The sequence below is a fragment of the Manis pentadactyla genome, chromosome 4, assembly GCF_030020395.1.
Source record: "Manis pentadactyla isolate mManPen7 chromosome 4, mManPen7.hap1, whole genome shotgun sequence".
NCBI lineage: Eukaryota > Metazoa > Chordata > Mammalia > Pholidota > Manidae > Manis > Manis pentadactyla.
The window spans coordinates 11,503,021-11,515,334 of NC_080022.1; the positions used below are offsets into that span (position 1 = coordinate 11,503,021).

Consider the following 12,314-nt stretch of genomic DNA (forward strand, 5'->3'; position numbering starts at 1 on the left):
AACACCCTGATTTTGGACCGGCAACAGGACTAAGAAGGCAGAACAGGACAATCCCAAAGAAAGGATTATTGGCCCCATGAAGCTAGTTAAAGTCCAGACGCCAAGCCAAACGAAAACATGGAGGTTGAACACCGACTGCATAGAGGCAGATGTATCTGGGCGTCAATGTAGCACATGTTTTCCATGTGACTGACTTCTCTGGGTTTGTTTCCTCAGTAGGATTAGTGACGACTAAGGTCCCTTCTAGTTAGGTTTCATTAAGTGTTGAGTAGATTATTTCATTAGTAAGATTGCCAAGTAACAAACACATGCATTTTAAGTATAAAGAACACGATGTGAATGACAATAAAAATGAGATACTTACCTAGCATTTAGCAGATTCTCTTTCCATTTAAAACTTTGCCTGTATTGGAAATCTTACCTCTTCCATCTATGAATGTGAACTATATATAGGACATGAACATCAACCATGAGCTACATACAGAAGGCCAACATCAAACTGTGTATTTACTATTCCAAACAGGATTCAACTAACGTCAATGTTTTGTAAAACTCGACTGGGAAAAACCATGAGGATACTTTGAGGAATATTTTGGGGAATCTCAAAAATGTATGTTAGACCCATATAAAAAAGTGGTCAAGAATTCAATGTCTCAATTTCCAATGACTTTTAAAAATCTGTTGAGCTCTGCAAATTCAGATGCTATAGGAAAGCAGTGTTTTGCGACAGCAGCCCTGGGAGGATTAAATGCAGCTCAGGGCCCCAGCGTTTCCCCATGAACAAACAGCCGGCCAGCCTCCAGCCCCGCAGGACCCCCCCACCTCAGCACCGGGGAATCAGCAAAGCTGCTGGAAGCCTTTTAACGGATAACTTGCAGCCCTGGCGGTTTCTTTCAGCCAGCCACTCTGAAGTGTCAGTTTCTGAGAAACTTAGAAACCACCCCCAAGTGCTGCCTGGTGCCTGGTCCTAAGGCAGGCAGCCTGAGAGAGAGACAAAGACGGAAAGGCAGAGACACAGACACAAATAGAGATGAGAGTGCTTGCAACACCACGACTGCTCTGTAAGGGGTGCAGGCCAGCCCATGGGGCACTTAGCAGGCCACAGTTGGGAAGGGCAGGTACACAGACTTAATACTTAGGGATATGAAGGACTGGTCAGAATCTGTGTTCTGCTTCATTCATATCCCCCTTCTCAACTTCACAAATGCAAATATCAACGGGGGTAAATGCTTACAGCCTTTATGGTAAATAAGATTAATAATCCTGATAAACAAAAGGCCTCTTCAAAATTAATCAACAATGAAAGCATAAGTCCACACAAAAGTGTGGACATAAATGTTCATAGCAGCATTATTCACAATAGCCAAAAGGTGGAAACAAGCCAACTGTCCATCAAGTGATGAATGGATAAATAAAATGTGGTCCAGCCATACAATAGAGTACTATTTGACAACAAAAAAGGACTCATCTATGCTACAACATGAATGAACCTGGAAATTAGCAACTATGCTAAGTAAAAGAAGCCAGTGAAAAAAGGCCGTAAATTGCACAATTCTATTTACATGGAATGCCCAGAATAGGCAAGTCTATGATAGAAAGTCGTTGCCCGGGGCTGAGGGCGACAGAGGTAAATAGGGAGTGACTACTAATGGGTGGTGGGTTTCTTTTGGGGATAAGGAAATGGATAGTGGGATGGCTGCATTCAAGTGCACACTTTAAAGGGGTGAATTGTACAATATGTGAATATCTCAATAAAATTGTTATAAAAAATTAATCAACAACAACAAAAAAATCTCCCGACAGAAAAACAAGTCAAAGATTTAACAGGCAGTTCACAAAAGAACACAACTGGTCAGTATACTCTGCATGGAAAAAAGATGTTCAGCCTAAATAAGTACAAGATACCACCTTCAGTATCAGACTGGCAAAGATTTAAACAACTGACAGTTGTCATTGTGGGCTAGGACAAGTTCCCAGTGCGTAGGAGCCTACAATGGTTCCCTCTGCCCAGACAGCAGCCTCCCAGTACTGAAGCCAAGTGTCACTGTGTTCTTTGGGTGGGTAAAAATGAATGCTTGGGTTAATTTAATTTGAATTAATGCTTGAGCCTGTGGTGCAGATACTACAATGTACCAATCTGATGCGGTATTTCACCCAGCTGTAAGTAAACTGAGTTCTGGCAAAGGACTGGGAGTTGGGACGATGGCTTTGCCCAGAGGAAATGCAGACTTGCTAATAATAAGCTTCACCCAGCAAGGCACATTGTTTCCCAAGGGCAGCAGCAGTGTGTGGAGAGACCACGACCAGTCGGGAAGGGAGGATCGGACTAGCTGCTCTGGCAACCTGCCTGCAGGGTGTTTCATTAGACAGTGCCTCATCAACACCCACAAGAATCCTGGGAGGGGAAGCTCTTAATCTGATTACCCCTGTTGTGCAGATAAACAAATCAAAGCTTAGAGAGCTTGTCACCTGACCTAGGTCTCCCTGACTTGCCCAGATTCAAAGCCAAGTTCATCATACTCCAAGAGGTGTGCTCTTCCCACTTCAGACAAGGACAAGTATGGAACACTAGGCTCAACGAATCCTTAAGTCTGTCCCCAAAGGGCAAATCCTCTGCCACTGATTGGCACTTACCAACTCTGCTTCCTTATACTAATGAGTGCTACAAAACTTCCTATAAAACCCACACGTGAACATTACTAAGTCTAACCTTAGAGTCGGGGGTGCCAGATAAAACACAAAATTAAAACTCAAACATGTTAACTTCTGGAAGCACGGCACACCAAGCACAATGGCAGACAGCTGCAGATGCTGAAGAAAAATGAGACGCCTTTTAACCTGCATCACAGAACTGGCAAGTCGACAGCAATACTCAGAAGTCAAACAAAACCGAGTCACGCTGGAATCCAGGGAGGAAGTGGAGCTTCGAGGGGGGTATGAAGGGCAGCTGTGGACGAGCAAGCTCGAGCTCCCCCTGCCCATCCACGGAGGGAGGTCTCACGGCTCAGGCTGAGGCCCCAAAGGGTTATACCTCAGTGGAAAGAAGACTGCACAGAAAAAACTGCCTCTAGCCAATCTAGGATAAATGAAGGCGGTAATATCCCCCTGAGAATCTAGATGGCCATATAGTGACCACTAGATGGCCCCCAAATGGACTACAGCCCAAATTCACATAGCTTAAAAGATATATTTCAGGTCAATAAAAAGTGATCTCAGAATGAAAGTATTAAATGGGAAAAGAACGAGGACTAACTCAAGTAGTAAATAATAAGTGAGTAAATCTAAACAAATACAGAGCTAATGACATCTTCCAAAGTTAAAAAAAGAAAAACTTGAATACAACCAAAAGTCAAGGAGGTTGTGATAGGAATTAAAGTGTGCTGGAGCTCTGAAATATTTCAGAGCAGGGTGTAAAGACACTGACCAAAGTTAGACTTTGGTGAGTTATGTAAATTGAGAAACATACCGTGTACATGGATTGGAAGACTCTATCATAAAAATGTCAACTCTATCCAAATTGATATATAATAAATTCAGAAAACTATAGTCAAGGATCCCAACACTTTTTATGGAATTTGACAAGCACAATCTAAAATGAAGATGGGTGAGCAAAGGGCCAAAGCCTTACCAGATACCAAGAATTGTTATATAAGAACTTAGTCATAAAGTCAGAGAGAGAGAGAGAATAAATGGTAAAGAGCCCAGAAACAGATGCATTCATTTGTGGACACTTTAATATGATAACGGCTATTGGTGACATTTCCAGTTACACATGAAAAGGATGTATATTTTCAATAAATAGTAGTGGGACAATTTGGTACACTTATAAAAAAAGAAAACAAATCAACTCCTTATCTCACACCTTACACAAAAATAATTTCAAAAGGACTAAAGAACTTAATGTAAAAAGCAAAATCATAAAATATTTGGAAGACAATGCATAGGGGAATATCTTTATAAACCTGAACTAGGGAGGAAGCTCTTACAAGAGAACAAAAAGGGCTAAAAGAAAAACATCAATAAATGACATTAAAATTAAGAATTTCTGTTCATTTAAAAAAACAAAAAACATAAAAAACCTATAGGGAAAAGACAAGTCACGAACCAGAAGTGGACAGTTACAACACATACAACAGACAAAAGATTTGTATCCCAAACAAGTCTATACAGTATAGCACAGAGAAGACAAGTAGGGGCTCTGATGGACAGTGACTTCAATGCGGTGGGGGGGGACTTGATAATATGGGTGAATGTAGTAACCACAGTGTTTTTCATGTGAAACCTTCATAAGAGTGTATATCAATGATACCTCAATTTAAAAAAAAGTTTATATGTAATAAAAAAACAAACAACTCAATAGAAAAATGAGCAAAAGATTTAAGGAGTTGTATGACAGAAGCTGAAACCTGAATGATCAGGAAGTATATGAAAAGATGCTCAGGAAAATGTAAATCAAACCACATGAGATCTCACTGAGCTCCCATCACATTAGTAAAAATTGTCAAGTCTGAAAATCCCATGGTTGGGAGGATGCGAAACAAACAGAACTGTCAGGTGAAGTGTAAACTGGGGAATCCACTTTGGAAACCACTCGGCGTGATTTGGTCAGACTGAAGAGGCACCCACACCTGTGACTCAGTCCCCTCCTCGGGATGCGCCCTGAGGAGGCGGTGGTGTGTGGCCCAGGAAATGTTCACGGCAGCACCTACTGTCTCAGCAAAATACTCAAACGACCCAAATGTCCGTCAGCAACAGAAAAGATAAGTGCTCATACAATGGAACATTATTCCTCAGCGCAACAATGAATGAAGGACAATGAATCCGAAACAATACGGATTCATTGCAAGAACACATGTGAAGCAAAGAATTTAAGTCATGAAGGAGACAACATAATTATATTATGTTCAAAAACAGGCAAAATTCAATGACACATTGTTTAGCGACGCAAACACATGCGGTGGAACCATAAAGAAAGGCAAGATGATGATAAAAACAAAACTCAGGGACGCCCTGGGGGTGGGGGTGGGACAGGGTCCCAGAGGGCACACGGAAGGTAATGGTAACATTCTTCTGTAAACTGAATGATGGCTGCCTGGCTGTTCCTTGCATCCTTCTTCTTTATACTGTACATATTCTTTGGCACCTACTCAATATTCAACAAAGATGATTTACAGAATTAAACGATGTTATTTCAGAATTTAAACAGTGTTTAACAGGGGAGTCCCTGACAGGGGCCCCCAGCCCCAAGTCGCGCCAGCCGAGGAGGGCTTCACCGGGCCGCCCTCGGGCTCCGGAGACACAGCTGCCCGCTGGGCCGCACAGCCCTCCCGGCGGGGCTGGAGGGGGGCTGCTTAGCCTAACGGCTCCGGGGGAAGCCTATGGGGCAGGGAGGACAGGCCCTACCACCAGGCCTCTGAAGACCAGGCGCTGAGCGCCCTTTCTGGTTTTGTCTGGGGTGGGGCTTCTGCTTGCTTGTTGCTGGTTTTCTTGAGAAACCACGGACGTACAGCACCATGTAGGGAGTACAGTGTGACTGTCTGGTTTGCATATGTTATGAAGCAATTACCACCGTAGGTTCACCTAACACCCACCTTCTCACATAGGTACAATAAAAAAGAAGAAAAGGAAAAAATGGAAACAGATTTCCCCTTGTGATGGGAACTCGTAGGACTCACTCTGAACGACTTCCCTAAGGAGCGCCCAGCAGGGTTAGCTGTGCTCCCGGCGTCGGTGAGTACGTCTGATGTCACCGTGCACCCGCCAAGGCTGCTTTCTGGCCTGGTTCCTGCCGTCAGCTGGAACTGCCGCCTCTGAGCCCCTGCACGCTGCCGTTTAGACATGAGTGAACGGCTCGGTTCTGACCAGACCCTTTCCTCCCTTCCTTTGAAGCTCAAGGATCTCGCTGTCCGATTCACGACAAGCGGGTTGGAATCCAAGAGCCCAGGTCCCGGCTCTCCGTCTGTACCTGTGGTGCTTACACTACTGCAGTGGACCTTCGCTGGCCCTCGGACTGTCAAGCTCCTGAGACCCAGGAGGATGCTGAGGAGAGCCAGGCCCCTCGGCTGACACTCAGCGCACACATCTGTGGCACTCAGTACTCAATGCCTACTCTTTGACCTTTATTATGCCAATCATTTAAAGGTTGTGGACAGTAAAAAGTAGACGACTGTGGTTTCCAGGACAGTACGGTTTTGCACAAAATGTATTTGGAGGTTCTCATTTTCTCTAAGGTGGGAGTCCCTCCCTTTTGTGGCATCCATCACACAACAACACGCCACCCTCCCTGACACCACATCTGAGCATCCCCACACCACCCGCTCCAGCACCACTCGGCAGGGCATTCCAGGATGGAAGGGTGGGGGCCACTGGTCTTTTTCGTGGCGAACTGTTAAAACTCTTAAGTTCAGCCCACGAGGCTGCACTGTCGGCATCTAAGCAGGCTGCACATCTCAGGGTGCATGCAACCAAATCAAACCTGTGATTCTTGAAAAACGGTCTCCCCTAGGTACACCTACAGACATAGATGCACAGAAGAGCTCTGCCAGGATACCCAGTTATCAGGGAGGGGCACTGGTGCAGGTGGGGAGGGTGACTTACCTTCCACAGAACATTGTTTCCTACCTTCTGATTCTGTACCTCGTGCATGTATTCCTATGTCAAACATGTTTTTCCTCCTCAACTCTGCATACTTTCTTTCCTGACCCTCTCCAGGGTCCTCTTCTAACTACACACAGTAACACCAGTTACCAGTTACAGAGTCAAGGACTCAACTAAGCATTTTACATGCATCACCTCATCAATAATTCCACCCAATAAAGTTACGTGAGATTCATCATTATCCCCATTTTACAACGGAGGAAACTGAGGCTTAGAAAGGTCAAGTAACTCTGCCTGAAGACACACATCTATTAAGTATAAGAACTGGTATGAGCCCAGATATGTCTGACTCTGAAGTTCATGCTTCTAACCAGCACCCTATACTGCAGGGTTCTTGGCCAGGGGAGATTTTGCCCTGATGTTTGGCCATGTCTGGAGACACTTTTATTGTCACAGCTGGAGATAAGTAGATACTAGTGGCATCTATGGCTGGAGGCCAGTGATGCTTCTACACAGCCCGAAGTGCATAGGATGGCCTCACAACAAAGACGTTCACAGCCCCAAATGTCAACAATGCCAACAGAGAAACCCCGCTCTACCAGAAAGACAGAAAACAGAGAAACTCTCCCGCCCTAAACTTTCATAGTTCAGGTCACAGTTCATCATATCTGCATCCCATGTTACAGCCTGAATGCAACGAAGTCAGCCGGGTCTCCTCTGTATAGCATGCCAGCCCGCATCACACGGGCGTTCTCCCCAGCCTCAGCTGCTGGTTCCTCTTCAGCCAATCAAGGCTGATCGGCCACCTGACAGCATTTACTGCACACCAGCTCTGTGCCAAGAAATGAGCTACAGTGGGAATTCCAGGAGAAACGAGACCCTGTCCCTGCATGCAGGATGCTGGGCCTAACGGGGACAGACAAGGAAACCTATGATTATGGTCTGAGGTAAGAAAGCACTGAAGGACTGGTTCAGGATGCCAAGAAAGCACAGAGGAGAGGCTGCACGGGGTGCCGAATGGGGCGCAGAGAGGCCTCCCAGAAGCATCTGACCTTGAAGGAATTAAACAGGCAGAGGCAATCCTTTCCTTCCGAAAGGCCGCCTCACCAGACTTTTCTGAGTGTTGTCTCTGAAACCCACAAACTGACAGCTTTAATTAGAAAGCCTGGTGAACTGAGAAAAACAGGGAGGGCACAGAGCAGCCTTGATCCTCTCTGTACAATTCCTGCCCCGAGGGAGGATGGCAACCAGGCTTCTCCATACGTCTAGGCCTTCTTCCTCTGCACTCCTAACTGGCCCATCTGGCTTCAAACCGTCCTGTGCCTCAAAGTAGGAGGTAACTAGCATTTACAGGGCAGACCCTGGGAATTACAGGCTTGAACTCACATAATTCTCAGAACAATTCTGTGAAGGAGATATTGTTACCCTTATTTTACAGATGAGGAAACTGAGGCACAGTGATGAAGTAACTGGCCCTGAGGACATAGAGCGACTGAACAGGGAAGCAGGGAGGCAGGGATTCTCACCCAACATCAGAGTCCTGGCTGCCTCTCTCTGAGGGGACCTTCAAAATCATCAGCCCCAAACATGTCATTCACCCTGGACCACCGCGACCTCAGTAGAGCCTTCCAGCCTCAGGCGTCCTCCTGTGCACCACACGCTTCTGAACGACCTCTGTGGTGTTCCATGCATTATGTAGTGATTGTCCACACGGCTAAGAGCTCCTTGCTCCCGGCATCCTGTCTTGCTCATCTACACATCCCCAGCACCTAGCAGTGTCTGTCACGTCAGGCAACAGAAAACACGGAAGCTGCGAACACGCCTGGACTCCCAAGGCCCACATGGCATAGACCCTCCCAAAGCCAGAGCGGCCACCTTGGGGAGAACCTACGCCCCATTCAGCGGTGCAGTGGCCTTCCCTCAGGGTGGGCCCGTGAGCCAAAGTCAGCAATCTGGTCACATCAGAGACCAAGCAGGTTCTCTCGGCCAGCTCTCCCTCCAGCGCCAGGAGAGTCACAGTGCGTTCTCTGGTTGTACACCAAATGCTTATGTTTAGGCACATGCTGTACAAAAAGATGTATCTTCAAACATCAGAACTTTAAAAGGAATGAACACATGCTCCCTGCACTGTCTTTCCCTTTTGCTACATGGAGTGCATACATGATGGCAGGAGCTAGAGCAGCCAGATTGGACTATGACATGGAAGCCTGGGTTTGAGCAAGGAGAGCCCCCTGTTCCCAGACACTTTACGGATCAGAGCAAGATGCCCTCCCGGTTCTGGACTGTCTGCTTCCAGACTGGTAAAGGGTGAGGAATAAACTATTTTGTTTCAGCCACTGTATTCTGGGATTGCTTTGCTGGAGCATTTTAGATTGTATTTGATTAAAACACGGTGTGCACACTGCCCAGTGATTAACCTAGTCTGGTCTTTGTTGGTATAACAATAATAATGATATCAATAATTTCCCGAACTAACTAGGATTTTGTCATTACTGTGTAATTTTAAAGAAAAGGCAATGCGGGCCCCGGAAGATGACTGGTTAGCCAGAGACGGGTAAGATTCCTCAAGGGAGGAACAACCTAAGACAGGCACAGTCGCAGGGGGCCATCTGGTGAGAAAATGGGGAGCAGCAGAGGTGAGGCTTAGAACCTCCCCCCTCATGTTCTGAGAGAAATCTTCTGCATACATGGATGTTTATTGCCCTCGTCTAGCTCGGATTAACACATAGTCTACAGGCACACACCTGATCATCTACATTTGCTCTCTTACAACACTAAACTCTGTTTTCTACCTTTATCTCGTATCTACCTACCACTTCAGCATTTTATTAAAAATAATAATAATAGAGAAATGTGGTATCCACATATAAATCAGGTTTAAAAATCAAATGAGTATTCATATTTGAACTGACTGTTTATAGTTCATAATGCATTAACAAAACCGAAAGCTTCTGTGATGACTGCCCTTGCACTGTTCACCATGTAACTTATTCACTATGTAAGAATTTGTACTCCATGTAAGAATTTGTTCGTTATGCATCAGAAGATTGGAGACTGACGAAAAATGGGCTTGGGGTGGTTTAATGATTGTGCATTGAGTATTGACCCCCCTATACAGAGATTTGTTGTGGTTAACAACTATTTGATCAATAAATATGAGAGATGCCCTCACAATATATATATATATATATATATATATAAACACACTTCCAATTGTAAAATAAATAAGTAACCGGGATGTAATGTATAGCATAAGGAATATAGTCAAGATATTGTAACAACTTGGTATGGTGATACCTGGTACCTAGAAATATCATGTATATAAATGTTGAGTCGCTGTGTTGTACACCTGAAACTAATGTAATGCAATGCTGTTGTCAACTACCCTTCAATAAAAAAAAAAAAAAAAAAAAAAAAAAGAAAAGGCAATGCGGAAAGGGTGATTTGAAACACATTGAGCCTAGAGAACAAAGACGAAAACGGACTGATCACCTGCTGTTTCATCCTTGAGTACTGTGGACATACCTCAGATTTCCAAGCGGCCAAGGCTATTCTTTTCTGACAGTTTGTCTGTGCAAACTCCAGCTTGGCTCTCCTCCTCCAGCTCATTACCTGAATCAAAGACACCCAAGTGGGAAATCTGATGAGAACCCAAAGGGCAACTGTCCCCAAGAGCTGCCCTTTTCTTCATCCACCAAACACAGGCAAATGCAGAGCACTGAGCACAGAGCGTGGCACAAAGTAAGTGCTCAGTAAACATTCAAGGGGAACATTACTGGCCTGCTGCATGCCATACCCTGTGCTGGACACCTGGGACACAACACGATAAACCCAGTCCCAGGCCCCACAGGCAGAACACCTGCTCACAAAAAGACATAATGCAAGGTTGACAAGCAAAAGCAACAAGGCTGTGCCCAAGTATTATCACAGCACTAGTGTCCCTCTGGGCTGTCCCGGACACTTGACTTCTCATTTCATCCCTCACGCTAGGTAAGCACATCTTCTCCCCCAACTCTTGTGACCCTTGATGACAACTGCTAGATCACCACTGCGTAGCTCCACTTGAATGTTCTACAGGCACTGATTCTGACATATTCAAAACCAAACTTATCTTCCCTCCTCAAGGCTGCTCCCCATCCTGTTCCCTATGGCATTGAGCAGTGCCACCACCCACCACTCAAAAACTTGGTCAATCCTGACTCTTCTCTGCCTTTAACTCCCTCATCTAAGCAATCATAAGTCAATTCTACCTCCAAAAGAGCTCTCCCACCCTCTGCTTCTAACCTAAATCAAGGCCATCCTCATTTCTCACCTGCGTTATGCTAGCAGCCTCCTAACTGGCCTCCAGGCCCACTGCCTTTAATATATTCTTCACATAGCCTAAGTGATCTTTCAAAGCCACAAATCTGATTCTTAAATGGGCTCCCCTTAACCTAAAATTTAAAGTCGTTCACTAGGTTTACAAGGCCCCCTAGGACCAGACCACAGCCTGCTTCTTTAGTCTCACGTCTCATTTCTGTCTCTAGGCAAAGAACTTAATTCAATTACACGAGCTTTCAAGCTTTCTCACAAACTCCATCTTCAACTAAGAATACTCCCCTCTTTCCTGCCTCCGCTCTCCTAAGCATCCTTTAGATCTCAGCTTCCTGGGAGGCAGAGACCTCCCTGGAATCACCTACACTGAGTGAGGTGCCTCTATGCTGTGTTTCCAGAGCAAGGAGAACTTTCCTGCTTCTCGGAGCTTTGGGTGATGATCTTGATGTGAGTAATTAACAGCAATAAACACAGGCAGCGTTCACTTTGTATCACTAAGGGTTCACAATACTTTATTCCTATTATCTCATTTAATCTTTTTAACAACCTTAGGAGGCAGATTTTCTTATCATCTCTACTCTAAGGATGATGAGACCGAGGCAGAAGGAAAGCCAGAACCTAACGTGCTTGAGGACACAGCTGGCGAGCACTGAGTCAGGACTCAAACCGCGGCTGCCTGGCTCCACAGTCCACACTTTCAACCACTGCGCCAGGATCAAGTCTGTCCCGTTCTTAGAGCCTATCAGGTGCTGAACCACCGTCTGGGGGCGAAATGAATGAATGAATTAATCGTACACAGGGGCAGCGTCGGCTCCCGTTCTGCCAGCACCTCCGGATCAGGCAGGCCTGAGCCCTCCCGTCCCCGCGCGCCGCTGTGCGCTGCCGCGGCACCGGCCACCTCGCGGCAGCATAACGCCCCCCCGCCGCGGCGCGCGGGGTCAAGGGACGGTGACAGCCGGGCGGCGGGGGCGAAGATGCCACCAGCTGGGGTGTCACCCAACCAGGGCCGCGACTCACGCTCCCCCTGAAGGGTGAACCGGTCGGACCGCTCCTTCCCTGCCGGCTCGCTGGGCGGCGCCCCCAGCCAGCTGCCCCGCGCCCTCCTGCCCCGCGGGGTCCCCTCAGTCCAGATTTCCTCCCCATTTCACTTCCCTCCCCTCCCCCACACAACCGCTCCCGGAGCCCCGCTGCGCCCCATCCTCCGCCGCCTCCGCCCGGCTCCCTGGACACCCCTAGCGTTGGGTGCTAGCTGACCCTCACCTGCCATGTCCTGGGCCCCACCGCAGAGGGAGGTGCATCACGGCCGCGAGAAGGCCGGGGACGGCACTTTACAGCAGACAAAGGGCGCCGCCATGTTAGAGTCGGGCGGAACCGACCTCGCTGGCTTCCCGGCTGCAACTTCC

At 46.7% G+C, this 12,314-nt stretch overlaps 1 protein-coding gene across 7 annotated transcripts in view; it reads right to left on the bottom strand.

Annotated features, from left to right (window-relative positions):
* ZBTB17 (zinc finger and BTB domain containing 17) overlaps nucleotides 1–12,314 on the bottom strand; it is a 28,169-nt gene extending 15,855 nt beyond the window's left edge. For 5 of the 7 annotated variants that reach the window (XR_005030655.2, XM_057499769.1, XM_036914343.2 and 2 more), the window contains exons 1-2: nucleotides 12,172–12,312; nucleotides 10,123–10,209 (exon numbers count right to left, since the gene is read on the bottom strand). The gene's annotated coding sequence lies outside the window, so the exon portion shown is untranslated. Of the gene's footprint in view, nucleotides 1–10,122; nucleotides 10,210–11,529; nucleotides 11,673–12,171 lie in introns of all 7 variants that reach the window. The other 2 variants (XM_036914341.2, XM_036914340.2) reach the window with 2 other exon arrangements.